Below are 14,816 nucleotides of genomic sequence, written 5' to 3' on the forward strand. Positions count from 1 at the left end.
GATCATGTATGCATTTCTTTAACTCCTTGATTTCCATTTGAGTGGTTAGCTCAGCAGCTTTCTTCTCTTTGGACACTTGTTGAAGTTCGGTCACCTTTTTGTTTCTGGATTCTATGAATTCGTCCTTTTTTCTTTGAAAAACCTTTGTTATGGCCTCCTTTATGGCTTCCCCTTTTTCACATATCACCTTGTTTATGGTTTCCTCTTGTTTAGCTATTGCTTCCTCCCTTATCTCTTTATATTTTCACACTTTTCATTAATGATGTTTATCAATTGCATTTGTATAGCACTTGGAAGACTCTCTTCTAGATTTGCCACTGACTGCTCCATTGCCTGTTTATATTGGGTGGGAGATGCTATTCCTTGATTTGACATTTTTCTTGAGTTTCTTGTTCTGCCCATTTGAAAATGGGAGCAAGATTAATACTAAACAAGGTTATAACTTTTCAGATATAATCAACCTAGACCTCTTTAGCTGGCTGACAGTAGATGTTCACAATTTTAGATTGGTATTATCACTCTCTCTTTCTTTATGTGCACTTACAGACAAATCTAATACAACCACTGATTACTGATTTATGACCAAGACAATAAGCCCCTCAATCCAATCTCTGTTGTATTTACGTCCCTCTGGACCTAGAGTATAATTGAACACCTAGATACACAGTATTGCTCAACAACCATCAAATGTAGATCCATACATTATAAGAGTTGAAGGATGAACAGAGGACCAGAGATAAAAAAGTAATAATATGAGAGACAACAGGGGAGGTAAGGAAAGAATAATGTAGGAGTGTAAGTTTATTATAGTAATGAAGAAAAGGTATAGCATAAGGATAACTGACCTAAGGTGATAGACAGATAGGATATTTGAGTACAAAGTTTAGAAAAAAATAGATAAAACTTATGAAAATAAGAAGAGTAAGAAGAATATATAGAGAAAAGAGGGAGGTAGATATAGGAGATTTCAATGATAAAATTTTAAAAATAAAAAAGAAAGAAAACAACAGCAAAGAACATAAAACAAAACAAAAGAAAAAACAGAAAAACAAAACAAAAAGAAAAAAAACAAAACAAACAAAAAAAAAGGTGGGGGGAGATTCCTCACTATTGTGAATTCTTACCCAAGAAATACTAGGGTTGAGAACCAGGAGATTAAAAAACAGGTGACTGTATCAATATAGATATCATTTGTATCCAGACTGTACCCAGAGCTGTCACTATGTTTCTTGGAATGACCACAGGGGCAGAACGAATGCTTGAAAAGAAAGAGAGAAAAAAAAGAAAGAAAAGAAATATAACATTAAAAAAAGTGTAGGTAAAATGGTAAAGAAAAAACTAAGAATACCTAAAAATGTAAATGAAAAGGGGTAGAAAAAAAATACAAAGTACAACAACAACAAAAAAGGGTGTTTTTCAGTTTTTGGGTTTTTTTTTGCGGGGGGGCAGGATAGGAAACTTGTGTCTCCACTAAATTCGAGATCCAAACACTTCAGAAAGTCTTTTTCTCTTGTGATTTGGCTTTGAGGGTTTTTGGATCCTATTGCTTGATTGGGAAACCGAAGCTGAAAGTGTCACTGGCGGCTTTGTTTGCCAGGCCTATGGCTGGTGCAAGAACGGACTTCAGCAGCGCTGGGCCCATATTTCCGGCTAAGGGATCTCTGGGAAATCCTTTGCCCGTTAGAATGCTGGCACTGGCAGCAACACCTCTCAGGCTCAAATTGCTTTGGCCAGGTCTTTGCCAGCAGTCAAGATGGCGCTGCTCTCAGCTGGAGGGGGAGGGGCTCCCTCCCAATGCTGTTCCACTAGAAGAAGTGGAAACTTCTCCTAGGAGGTACTCACAAATTGCTGGATTGTCCAGTTCCATGAAGCTGGCAGGTCCATGCTGGCCGGGTGTCGGCTCTGGGCTTGCGCAGGCTCTGTGTGGCTCTGTCTGCATCCAGTGGTTCAGAAGAGAAGCTTTGTCTCCTCGGCTGCTCTGCAGCTAGCGGCACTCTATGCTGTCTTCTTGTGTTGTTGGGTTTTTTTTTTTTTGGCCTTTCTCCTCTCTGACTGAGATCTCTGTGGTGCTAAAGCTTACTTAGGATCGATTTGAGGTATGAATTTTCCCCTATCCTGCCAGAACTGGTATCTTGGCGGGAGCTCAGAAAGACTCACACTGAACCGTCGCCATCTTCTGCCAATCTCTTCTGAAGCCATTTATATACATGATCATTTTAAGGAGAGCTGAGTTAAACATAGTAATGGGTTTGTTTTTGCATCCAAATTCATCTATAACTTTTATTAACTTTTTATTACCTACTTTTGTCTCAATATTACACTAAATTCATTAGGATGAATTTTATCATATCCCCTCCTCTATTCTCAAGAGACCAATTCTCATAAAGATTGTTGATTTGATGGGCGAATTTGACATTACCTGATTTTTTGCATTGAAATGGAGACAGTATAATAGTGTAATGGCCCTGCCAGCTGCCCTGGGCTCCTAGCATCCAGCATGACTCTGGTGGCTTGTAATTCATCACCCTCCAGAACTCCTTCCTGTTTACTAAGGGCAATGTCTTGGTGTACAGCACTTCAGCTGCATCTACTACCTTGTGTTTTTGATTATGTTTTGAGTTGTAGAAAGTTACTTTGGAAACCTATCTACTTCTATTTTTTTGTCTCTTGTTACTCATCTTATATTTGATCTATAATTACCACATGTTTAACATAGGAGGACTGTATATAAAAGTATGGACAGTTTTGATCAGAATTCCCAACTTTTTTGACATTGTGGTTTAGCACAGCTTGCAAGATTTTAGTCTAACCTATGAATCCTACTTAAGCTTCCACCCCTGTCTAATTCTTTGTACTCCTTCAAATGAACATTTGCCTCCTACATTGAAAGTCTGTCCAGCCTCAGGATTTTTGAATATTTTTCTTTCCTGTCCTGGAAATTTCCCCATCTATCAGCTCATTATATTATCTTACTAAAATTTTTTGACTCGAGGTTACAAGCCAATATTCCCCATCATTGGTGTTCCTCTTACGTGCCTTCAAAGAATCCTGTGCTTTTTCTCCATAGAATTTGTCAAAACTGTAATTAAATAACTATTTAGTTAGTTTTTTTCTTTATTTTTATTAAAGACTACTCCTCAAACTTGGATGTAAGCCTGGTAATGGCAAGAATCATACTTGTGTGGTTCATTATATTCCTTCAACTGTCATGCATAGATTGGAATAAGGCTTTATTGAATTCTGAAATAACCTTATTTCTATTTATAAGCTTTCTTATAAGGTATGAATTTAATTATTCATGTGAAATCATTCTACAAATTAAGGCTAAATAAGTTTAGGATTAAGAAAAGCATCATATAGCATAAAAGAAACAATGATAGTAAATATAAACTATGAATGACTACTTTCAGGCAAAAAAATAATTCAATATATTGACTCAACACTCACTGTAAAGATAGCTTTGAAATTCTAAGGCACCATCAATACTTCCTATGAAGTGGACTGTATGAACTCCAAGAGGGTTCCAGGCTACTTGTTACTAATAAAATCAAAATTTTAAGTCTTTAGTGATAAAAAGTGAATGAAAACAGAGTTACAGAAGTATATTCAATAACTTAAAATGCTATGTGTATACTTAAGTGGGAAAGAGAAAAATGAAGATACAGTTATTTACCATTTTATTTCATAAAAATGGTTTGGAGATCAGTGGCCACATGTAGCCTGCTGCCTCTTCTACAAATTAAGTTTGATGGGAATATAGCCACATTCATGTAATTACAGATTTACTTTTGCTGCTTTTTTAGTATAATAGTGAGTTGAGTGTCTGTGGTTGAGATCACATAACCTAGAAATGCTGAACATTTCAGAAAAATATTGTTGCCCTAATTTTAGATCATACTTACTACAATAGATATAAAATAAAGCAACTGAGCCTGGTGCCAGTGGCTCAGGCCTGTAATGTTAGCTATTCAGGTGAACGATATCTGAGAATCACAGCTCAAAGCTAGTGGGGCAGGAAAGTTTGGGAGATGTTTATCTCCAATCAACCACCAAAAATGCCAAAGTGGAGCTGTGGCTTAAGTGGTTGAAAGCAAGCACTGAGCATAAAAGCTCAGGAAAGAACCCTATGCTCTGAGTTTGAGATGCAGGGCTAGCATCTCAAATAGCATGAATAAATAAATACCAAATAAGTAAATAAATAAGCAACTGATCAATCATACTTTTGCCTTTGAATGCATTTTTCTTTCTCCTCTCCCTTTTTTCCTGGCTCACATTTGATTATAGAATCCAGTCCAATACCCAAATCATTTATTGTATTTTCCCTTAAGTTGGCACAATTGGCCTAGCATTAATATATGCCAGTTCAAACCCTTCTCCCGAATTCCTAAAATGAAGCTTATGAGAAACAACCAAATTTCCTCAATAGTAGTATAGCCCTTATCAAACTATCTTCTGAGCACAGACTTAGCCCCAGCACATGGAAAAGCCAATGTGCACAGAGAATTAAAAGGATAGTACATCTCTAAAAGATCTGAAGGAGCCTAGCCATCGGCATGCTTCATCCAACACTGCTCTCAAGAGTTGACTACCTGATTTCCTTAACATTACCCTCTTTAGCTTTTATTACTGACAAATCTGTAGCCCTAATAAATGTAAATGGTAGCCAGGCACGGTGTAATCCTAGCTACTCAGGAGGCTGAGATCATGGTTCAAAGCCAGTCCCAGTTTTAAAGACTGTGAGATTCTTCTCTTCAATTAACCACTCAAAAATGGGAAGTGGGGTTGAGACTCCAGTGGTAAGGCAGTAGCCTTGAGCTGAAGAGCTCAGGGGCAGCACCCAGGCCCAGGGTTCAAGCCTCATGACCCCCCCCCCCGACCCCACACACACTCACAAGTAGGTGGTTACAGTGATAGATTTTAATCTTCTCTCTCAACTGAACCTATGAAATATGAGTTGAATTCAAGCATTTCTATCATGACTTATATGTCCTGTTTATAATAATAGCCCTAGGAATGTGATGCAGAGAGACCACATGAGATGGATAAGCAGGTAGTATCCTCCCTACATCTATACTGTTAGGATACATTGACACACTTTCTCAAGAGATTATTAAAGATATTTGTACATAATGTATGATAGAAGTACTTTATATCTGTGGTTCAATTTATATGTTTTAAAATATGACTACATATTAAATTCTCTTTACATAGTATTTTATTTCTGGCACAACTCATACATCAATAGCATTTATTTATATATTTATTTATTTATTTATTTGTGTAGCTCCTTGGGCTTGAACTCAGGGCCTGGGTGCTACTCCTGAGATTTTGTGATCAAGGCTAATACTCTACCACTTGAGCCACAGCTCTTCTTCAGGCATTTTGGTGCCCAGGCTGGCTTCCAACTGAGATCCTTAGATCTTAGCTTCCTCGATAGCTAAGATCATAGGCAAAAGCCACCTCCATTTTATTCAATAGATTACTTTTAATCATGTGCCCTCCCTATTTGGTTGTCCAGAAGCCTTCTTTCTTTTGGCATTTCCAAATGATATAGAATATAAAACAGTGAGATGACTTTGGTTGTCTCCCAAAAATGGTTGCATTTCCAACACACACAGATTTGGCAAAAACAAATGATCTTTGATGAAAATCAAGGTGATATAACTATTACTGACCTGAGACTACTCTGCAAAATTTGTAACCAATCCTAAAGATCAAAGGCACTCTGATTATAGCACATCAAAGATTTCATGCAAGTTCTTCCTCAGAAGGGGCAAAAATCTTGGACAAACCACTTACCATAATGTTAAGGAATTATTTTAATGATGTCCTCTTGATGATCAACTGAGACAAAATCTTAGAATCATACTGTATTCATTTCATAAATTTATCTAAATCAATGTGATGACATCTTGGCAGGTGATCAAGGTTGGGGGAGTGCTGAAATGGGATTGTGGATTTCAGACCTGCCCCCAATACAAAGTGAGACTCTACCTCCAGAAAAAAAAAATAGATCATTTAACAAAATTGAAATTGCAATATCATGTTTAAAATAATTTGTCATTGTCCTCATGGCAATCATGTTTTCTACCATTCTCAGACTATAAAACTATTTATCCCCTTGTCTGGCTTAATTGTAATAATTAATATAAATTGAAATTTTCTGAGAAATGATTGCAAGGAACAGCTTCTCAAAATGTCATTTAGCAAGCTGATTACCATTCATATGATAGTTACAGACATCAGATTATTATAAGGCTCCCTAGTATATGGTCCTTGTTGTGGAAAGCAAGCCATATGAGCAGATCAGAACAACTGCTACCAGGTCCCTTTCTCCATAGTGAAGCCTAGTTTCAAAGACTGTATACATCCAAGCAGAGGCTAAACCAGATACTGCTGTCAGTGTAATTAGCCTCTCTGAAATATCCGGGTGGTGTCCCTCATCTGTCAGAATACCTGCTCATTTCTCAAACACATCAGGTGACTGACTGCTAGGAAACCACACAATTACTATCCAGAGATTTCTCATATTGATCCCAAAAGGTGCCATCTCATTTAGATACAAAGGAGTTCAAAGCTTTGAGATTGTTTATGTGACCCAATATGTTAAGTATTATTTGGAGGTGCATGTCTGGTAAGTAAACCATAGAACAGACTACATCAAAAATGGTCAGATTGAGACAAACACTATCAACCTGTCCTGACTGTACACGACCAGCTAATAATAGAAGTTGAGCAAATAAACCATAGCTAATTTAAAAATTTTGTTTTCTTAGTCATTGACACAAAAGCTAATTCTGTTCAGGCTTTTACTTTGCTTGTTTAGGAAAGGTATTAGAGTTAATTGGCAAATTGGAAAAATGGACAAATATTATATTCTTTAGAACAAGAAAACAGGGGAAAAGCATTTGTTGAACATTGTGTCAGCTTGACACCTTAAGATGACTATTATATTTTTATGTAATTGAAAATCTTCCCAACTGCTTCTTTATCAAATTCACCTGCTACATTTGATTTGTTTCATTTTTTATCATATAATCTAGGATTACTTTCTACGTACACTTAACCAAATGTTCTACATTATTTTTGATATCCAGGTCTCTTTATAGACATCAACTGATGTTCAGATAAAAGCCTAATAAAAGGGAATTCAATAGAAAAATGTCTTTTTGTAGTTTACTTTTAGTAAGTTATTTATAGCAATCATTTACAAAAACATGTTATGATCTGTTAATATGTGGAAGATACTTCTACCACATCATAGAAGAGACCATAAAACATTACATTAAATTATGGCATTTGAGTAAAAGGTGACAAGTTCAGATATTTAATTTTTCTTCTGATGATCATGGAATCCTGTTTCAAATCTGTAAGTCATTTGTGTTTTAAATGCAGTTGATTGTATCAGATGTAAGTTTCAGCTCACCTAAAACTTACTTAAGTGGATGAATAGGTCTCAAACTTTCCCAAGACAAAGAATTAAGTCAGCAGTATCCCATTGTAAAAAGCTGATTTTCTGTCTAAGAAAAATGAAATAACCAGGTCTGAGGAACTCACTAAGGAGCCAGCAAATGCAAAGCTGCATATTTAAGAAAGGGAAAATCACTTTATGGTTGAATAAAGATTTAGTTCATAATTAAATATTTGTTAGAGAAAGTGACTAGAACTTGTATAATAAAGGTAATTTGCAATGCTCTGATATAATATTTGGGGGGTTAACCCCCCCAAAGAGTCATGCTCTATAGATTTGTTTTTTTATTCCCTGAAGAAAGTAAAGTTCAGAGAAGCAAAGACCACAGATCTAGCGCCAAGGCCTTGGGCCTTACAAATCAGTGATTTGGCATCTGCACTTACCGTTTATCCAAACAGGTGAGAAGGTGCAAGTTAAAATTCTTGCTGCTGAGTTTCTTTTTGTGCTTTTATTTTAAGATCTCAAAAGCAACATGACATTCTTTTTGTTTTTCAGACAGTAAAATATGCATCTGTAGAGAATCTTTTCTTTACCCTAGTCAACAATAGCTCTTACTAATAAATTTACAGTGAGCTTTAGGTAGAAGAGGCAGAAACCATTTAATGTGTCAGGTGTGTGACCTTGAACTCTCATCTTCAGATTCATCACTTCAAGACTTGCGGTGAACATACAGTTTTGCACAAAAAGATACTAACTACTCTAACCACTTCTCAATGACAGAATTTTAAAAATATTTTTATTATCTTTAAGTAGTTGAATAAAGGAGTTGCCATTCAACAAAGCAGTTTATGAATGCAGTACATCTTGATCACTTGAAAACTCTCAGCCATCTCTTTTAACCCATCCCTCCCTTGGCTTTTCTTTAATTTTAGGATATGTACTGAATTCTTTTGCAGTTTAACAAAGAAGTTTATATATACAATGTATCTCAATCTGTGTCATCCCTTAAACATCTGCAACCCACTTGGATCCATCCCTGCCCTTATTTTTCTCAATTCTCTGGTGAATTTTCACCTACATTCTACACACCTCTGCTCCCTCATTCTTCTTCCACTCTCCCCTCAGCCCTACCCCCAGCTTTTACAAGTACCCATTTCCTGGTACTTATTTTGTTGGGCTCTCATTTATTCCTTCTAAAGAATTATACTGTTTGAACTCTCCATACAGTTTATTGTACCTGAGTTAATTTATTTGTAACTGCATACCACCCAGTGTTTGTACTTATAGAATGTACTTAGAGGCACAATTCTACCTATCACAAATGAGAGACCCCATGCAACCTGTGTTTCTCTGGGACTGTCTTACTTCACTGAATACATTTTTTCCTGGTCTTTCCATTTCCTTACAAATTTGCAATAGCTCTTTCTTATGAATGAGTCCAAATAATATGACATTCTTCATGTTTAATATAATTTGCATGCTGATGAGGTTGAATTGTGTATCTCAAAAGATCCTGGCATCGATCAGGCAATGTCTACCTTACCAGAAATATACTGAGATATTGTGGCAAGTAAAAAAAAATTGGACACATCAAGGGATTTGGGCTTCTTTGCAAATAAATCTTTAAAGAGAAAATTAAATCAGGAATGTTAAAATTAACTTCAAGCAGTTTCATAAAATTATGCACTTTAAGCTTAGGCATTTGGTCATCTATGCAGGTCTTGATGGGAACAGAAGCACTTTGTGAGCTGGTGACTTAATCCTCAGAGCCTTATCTCCCCATATACATTGGAATTTTTATGAAATCATCCAATTTAGATTTCTTTTTTTTTTTGCCAGTCCTGGGCTTGAGCTCAGGGCCTGAGCACTGTCCTTGGACTTTCTCAAGGCTAGAACTCTACCACTTGAGCCTCAGCACCACTTCCGGCTTTTTCTATATATGTGGTACCAACAAATCGAACCTGGGTCTTCGTGCATGCTAGGCAAGCACTTTAACCACTAGGCCAAATTCCCGCCCCTTCCAATTTAGATTTCTGTAGATAATTCTACCTGGCATTAAAAGTATTAGCACTGGATATAAATATTCATGAGATTAATATGTCTATATTTGAAAGTTATTTATATTTTAAATTGCAAACTTTACAAAAATGATTTCTACTGAGAGGTTCTTTCAGGAACACTTTTCTTTTCTTCCCATGTATCTGTCTGGAGGTAAGCTATAGTTTACATGATCTACATTGAAATGAGGAAGGAAAAATTTCTCAGCTGAATGGCTGAAGATTTTTCAGAATGCTTCAGAAAACTCAAGATTTTTTTTGAACTTTCTCCTTGCAATCAAACAAAGTCAGTATCACATGATTTTTCTCACATAAAGTCAAATGGTCCAAACATAAATCTCTAGAGTCTTATTGAAGCTGAATGAATCTTTAAAATGGGGAAGATTTGAAGACAAGCACCTAAAGAGCTTGGTTAGTAGCAAGTTTTACAAATCCAATCCACAAAATGTGAGGAGAAAAAAGTGATAGGATTTAGTTCCCACTCATCACTAGCAAGCCATTCTGGATCCAGTTTTGAGATGCCATTAGCATCTGGATCCACAGAATGAATGAAGGAAATCTAACCTTACCAGCATGGGTGGGAGCATCACTTATTCCCATTGAGGCCTTGAATAGATCAGGAGGAAAGGTGCGGTCTTTCCTCTCTTAACTAGGATATCCATCTTCTCTTTGAATCAGACATCACAGCTGCTATTTCTTAGAACTTTGGACTCGGGGACTTATATCAGTAACACCCCATCCCTGGTTCTCTGGTCTTTGGACTTAGACTGAATTAAGCCAACAGAGTTTTTCTTCCTCAGCATGCTGACAGCATATCATAGTAATTCTGAGCCTTTCTTATTGCATAGGCCATAGTAAATTTTGATAATAAACAGATAAATATTTTGTGCCTCTGGAGAGTTCTAAGTAATTCAAGTAGTATTTAATTTTGATAGTCTTTGTGGTTGTTGTTTCTAAGTAACTTCATGTCCTCCTCTGTCCCTTATGTTGTTGTTTTCATAGAGGTTACACCTTCAAATATAGTTTACTCAGATTTGAAATCATTGCTTTATGTAATGGCCTTTCAAATCAGATAAGGGAAAATTGCACTTATCCTGTCTTTGATACTTATGTGTGTTTGCTAATTTCAATAGAGAGGAAACTAGTAAGGTCTCAAGGAGAGAAAGAGAGATTTCTACATAGTGGTGCCAGGATTGGGTTACAAAAGAAAAATAATCCAGAGACAAGACAAAATAAAGAATTGGAAGAAAGTTTTTATTAGATAACAAAAGTATGCAAAGGATGAGTATTAAGGATAACAAAGTACTTATCAAAGGATTGTATCTGTTCACCAATATATCTTATAGACAAACTATAATAGAGGGGACTACTATTTATAGGCTAAGAGGAAGGAGGGCAGTCATTAGGTTTTCCCTATAGGGTTTGCCTCATTTCTGTCCTTCTATGTGATTTTTTAATGTGACTTACCATCAGACACATGACATATGGCCAAAGCCATACTGCTAATAATGTGGAAATGCCATTATGATGAAGTGAGTGGCATCTGTGTGGCCATGTTAGTCCAGACAGTTCTATCAGAGGCAGGACAAACTAGGGAAATTGAGGCATGCAAAATTCAGCTTAAAGCAAATATAGGACTTCCCTTAAGATTAAGGAATCAAAGGTATTTTAGGGAAAGATGATGTAGGGTAGATTAGGGAAAGTAAAGCATGGTGAATAGCAGTCAGGAATTCAGAAAGAGTGTATTTAGAAACATAGAAGTCCTCTCCACTGTGTGTGTTTTAAACACTTGTAGTCCTTTATAAGCTGCAGTATTAACACAAGGAAAAACAGAGATAGAGCAGTTCTCTCCATTTGACTTTGCCTGCTGGCCCCAAACTATTAGTGTGCCCGGAAACCTGAGAAAGTCATCATAAAAAGCCATATATCCTGGCTCCCCCATCCCCCACCAAGTAAATACTTGGGAGAATGGCCCCTCCTGGCACAAGTGCCTGTCTCAAAGGATAAACATTTGTGGTAGCATATATTCTTTATCTCAAGAATGAGATAAAGTTTTAAAATATGGAGGAGAATACATTCTTTATCTCAGCAATACACATCAATTTTAAAGCAGAGTACATTCTTTCCTGAAGGGAAATATAATGATCATATATTTAAAGTACAAGTCAGTCTCTGTGCCTCTGAGCCTCTGAGTCCAAATAGTAAACATGGAGTGATTACCAACAAAGCTAGACACATACCTTTGTATGAGTCTATGTCATACTCTTGTCATATAAACACCCCTGATGTCAAAGAGCTCTGCATCTCCCTTTGAGCACTCACATTCTGTTGAAGTGTGCCTCTGCTTTTCTGCTTGCCAGCTTGTCTGTTTGCTTGCTTGCTTGATAAAGCTATGCCAAATTTTCTTACCATTGTAACTTGTTCAGAAGTTTTTATCCTGCAATCCAAGTCAAGGACCCTACATGAAGAGTCCCTCCTTTCAAAAGGAAATTTCACAAATGCTCGCCAAATCTACTGACATATCCAGGCCTTGTTTTTCTCTGTTGGAGTGAGTCACATAACAGCCTGCCTGCTGTGCAGCTCTGTTACAGATCAGCATACAGCCTCCACATCACATCATTGCCTCTCTTACCCTTGCTTAGCAAGTACATTGTCGTAGGTTCCATCCCTAGTACAAAAAAAAAAAACCCATACAGGACAAAGTATGAGCGTGTCCAGTCTAGGGCTTAGCGGTCAGTGTCACTCTCACTGGAACAGGCTGAATATCTCTTGCCTTTGGACAAATGCCAAAGAACTAACTCCTCACAACACTGGCTTAGCATTTTCATCTTCTTTCCTGTTAACTTATTTTTCTTAATTCTTGAGGATGCTAAGAGCCCTACATTAACATTGTCCTGGGCATTCATTTATAATTTTTAATTATTACTTAATATGCTCATTGTAGAAAACTTGAAGGAAAAAAAAGCACAGCCAAGAGGTTGGCCTAGTGGTAGAGTGCTTGCCTCACATGCACAAAGACCCGGTTTCGATTCCTTGGTATCACATATATAGAAAAAACCTGGAAATAGTGCTGTGGCTCAAGTGGTAGAGCTCTAACCTTGAGAAAGACCAAGGACAGTGCTCAGGCCCTGAGTTCAAGCTCCAGGACTGGTAAAAAAAAAAAAAAAAGGTACAATATCCTGCAACTCTTCCACAATCTCTGTCCTCTGCATGCAAGTGAAAATGATCAAGTTAAATTTCTTACTTTACTTTCTACAGGAAACTCCAGAATTACATGTGAATATAATTTTCTTTGCAAAATATTATCACATACGTATTTCCTGCATCCTGTTTATTTTCTTTCTCTGGTGCATAATGAGCCCCAACATTTCCATGCCATTTACTATTCTCCTAGAGCATGAGATCTTTAGGGTTATATTTTGTGAATGCAAATTTATTAACCAATTTCCTTCTGTTAGACAGATTGCTCCAATTTTTCATTTATAGTGACCAGTGCTTGGGTGGAGACTTTTACAGACACATCATTAGGTATATCTTTAACTATTTTCTTACAATGCATTTCTGGAAATTATCTTTTCTAAGAAAAAGAATAGGTATGCATTTCAAGAGTTTATTTCCAAAATGTTTTATGGGAACAGTGAAACCACATTACATAAAAATGTTTGTATGTGCATTCGTTTATAAACACTTGAATATGCATGGTTAGTATTTTTCAATACACTTTTGTCAGGATATAAAGTGAAATTTCATTGCTTAAATAGTTTTTCTTTGGTAACTAGTGAGGTGGATTTTATTCAAATGATTATCACATACTTGCATTAGTTTATATATTGGTTTTGTCTCATTAGTAACTAATGGATAATCTATATGAGCACTTTAAAATGTATTAATTTGGGGAGGATGATACAAGATTTCACTATGCAACCTACGCTGATCTTGAATTTGTAATCCTCCTGCTTCAGCTTCCAGAATGCTGGCATTACAGATGTGTACCACTGCACGTAGCTATATGAGCTTTTGTGTGTATAATTTCTACCTACTGATTTTTATATACCTTACAAAAAAACACAGCCACCTTTCTGTGAAGTACCTTTTTATTATTTTCTTTTCTTTTTTATTGTCAGGGTAATGCATAGAAGGGTCACAGTTACATTTTCCGAGTAGTAGGTGCATTATTTCTCACACATTGAAACCCCTTCTCATGGTTTTTGTCCCCATTTTCCTCCCCCATCCCTTCCCAATCATCTTGTTTTCCCCTTACCTTTCCTATTTCAAAGAAATATATATATATAAAATACACCAGGTAGCAAAGTCAGATATAGTAACAATATGAGATTAACCTAAGGGCAAAAAAAGAGAAATAAAATAGTACATTAAGAACAATCACACAAGATAAAGCTCTTGTTTCCATATCCTAGAGATCCTTTCATTTAGTTTCATACTATATGACCTTCTGTATCTAGTTTTACACTATTGTAATCCTCTGCTAGGAGAGTCCTAGATGTGTACTAATTATTACAAATGAGGGAAACCATTGAGCCTATGTTGAGGAACCTTTTCTGCCAAAGACCACTTGGATAGTTATTCATTTATCATTTGTACAAAATTGTCAGCTTAAAATTTTAGTTTAAACCAGGCACTAGTGGCCTATAGCTATAATGCTAGCTACTGCAGAGATCTGAGATCTGAGATATTAGGACAGTGGTTCAAAGCCAGCATGGGCAGAAAAATCCATGAGACTCTTATCTTCAGTTAACCAACAAAAGGGCTAGAAGTGGAACTGAGGCTCAATTGTTAGAACATTATCCCTGAGCAAATAAAGTTCAGAAACATCACCCAGGTCCTGAGTTCAAACCCTAGATCCAGCATATGCACACACAAAATTAATCTGCCATATTTAAATAAACATTTAATGATCTTCCCTCTAATGTCCATGCTGGAGCTGATTTCCTTTGGTGAGGCGCATATAATGTTAGATGATATTGATAGTCTTGTGACTCCCAATTTGAGTAGGTCAGTCTAGAGCACAGTGGAATTTAAGGATACGGTTTGAAAAGAACTGCTGACAGCTGTTCTAAATACAGATGTGTTATTTCAATGCTCATCTTGTCAACATCAGAGACTGATCTTTGTTTATGTAACATCCTAGAACTCAAGCAATGGGTAGTGTTTGTACCTAGGTATCAGCTCATCATCATTTTGCATCTCATGATTTCCTTTTGTAGGGCATCAGGCACCTCAGCTGGTTCTACATTGAACGGAGTAGCAAATGTGTTCACTTACATTCCTTTACTTTCCAGTCCTTCAATCTTTCATTAACTGTCTCAGTTAGCTTTTCACACATACCA

Source organism: Megascapheus bottae, chromosome 7, assembly GCF_031878675.1.
Source record: "Megascapheus bottae isolate mThoBot1 chromosome 7, mThoBot2.hap1, whole genome shotgun sequence".
Lineage (NCBI taxonomy): Eukaryota > Metazoa > Chordata > Mammalia > Rodentia > Geomyidae > Megascapheus > Megascapheus bottae.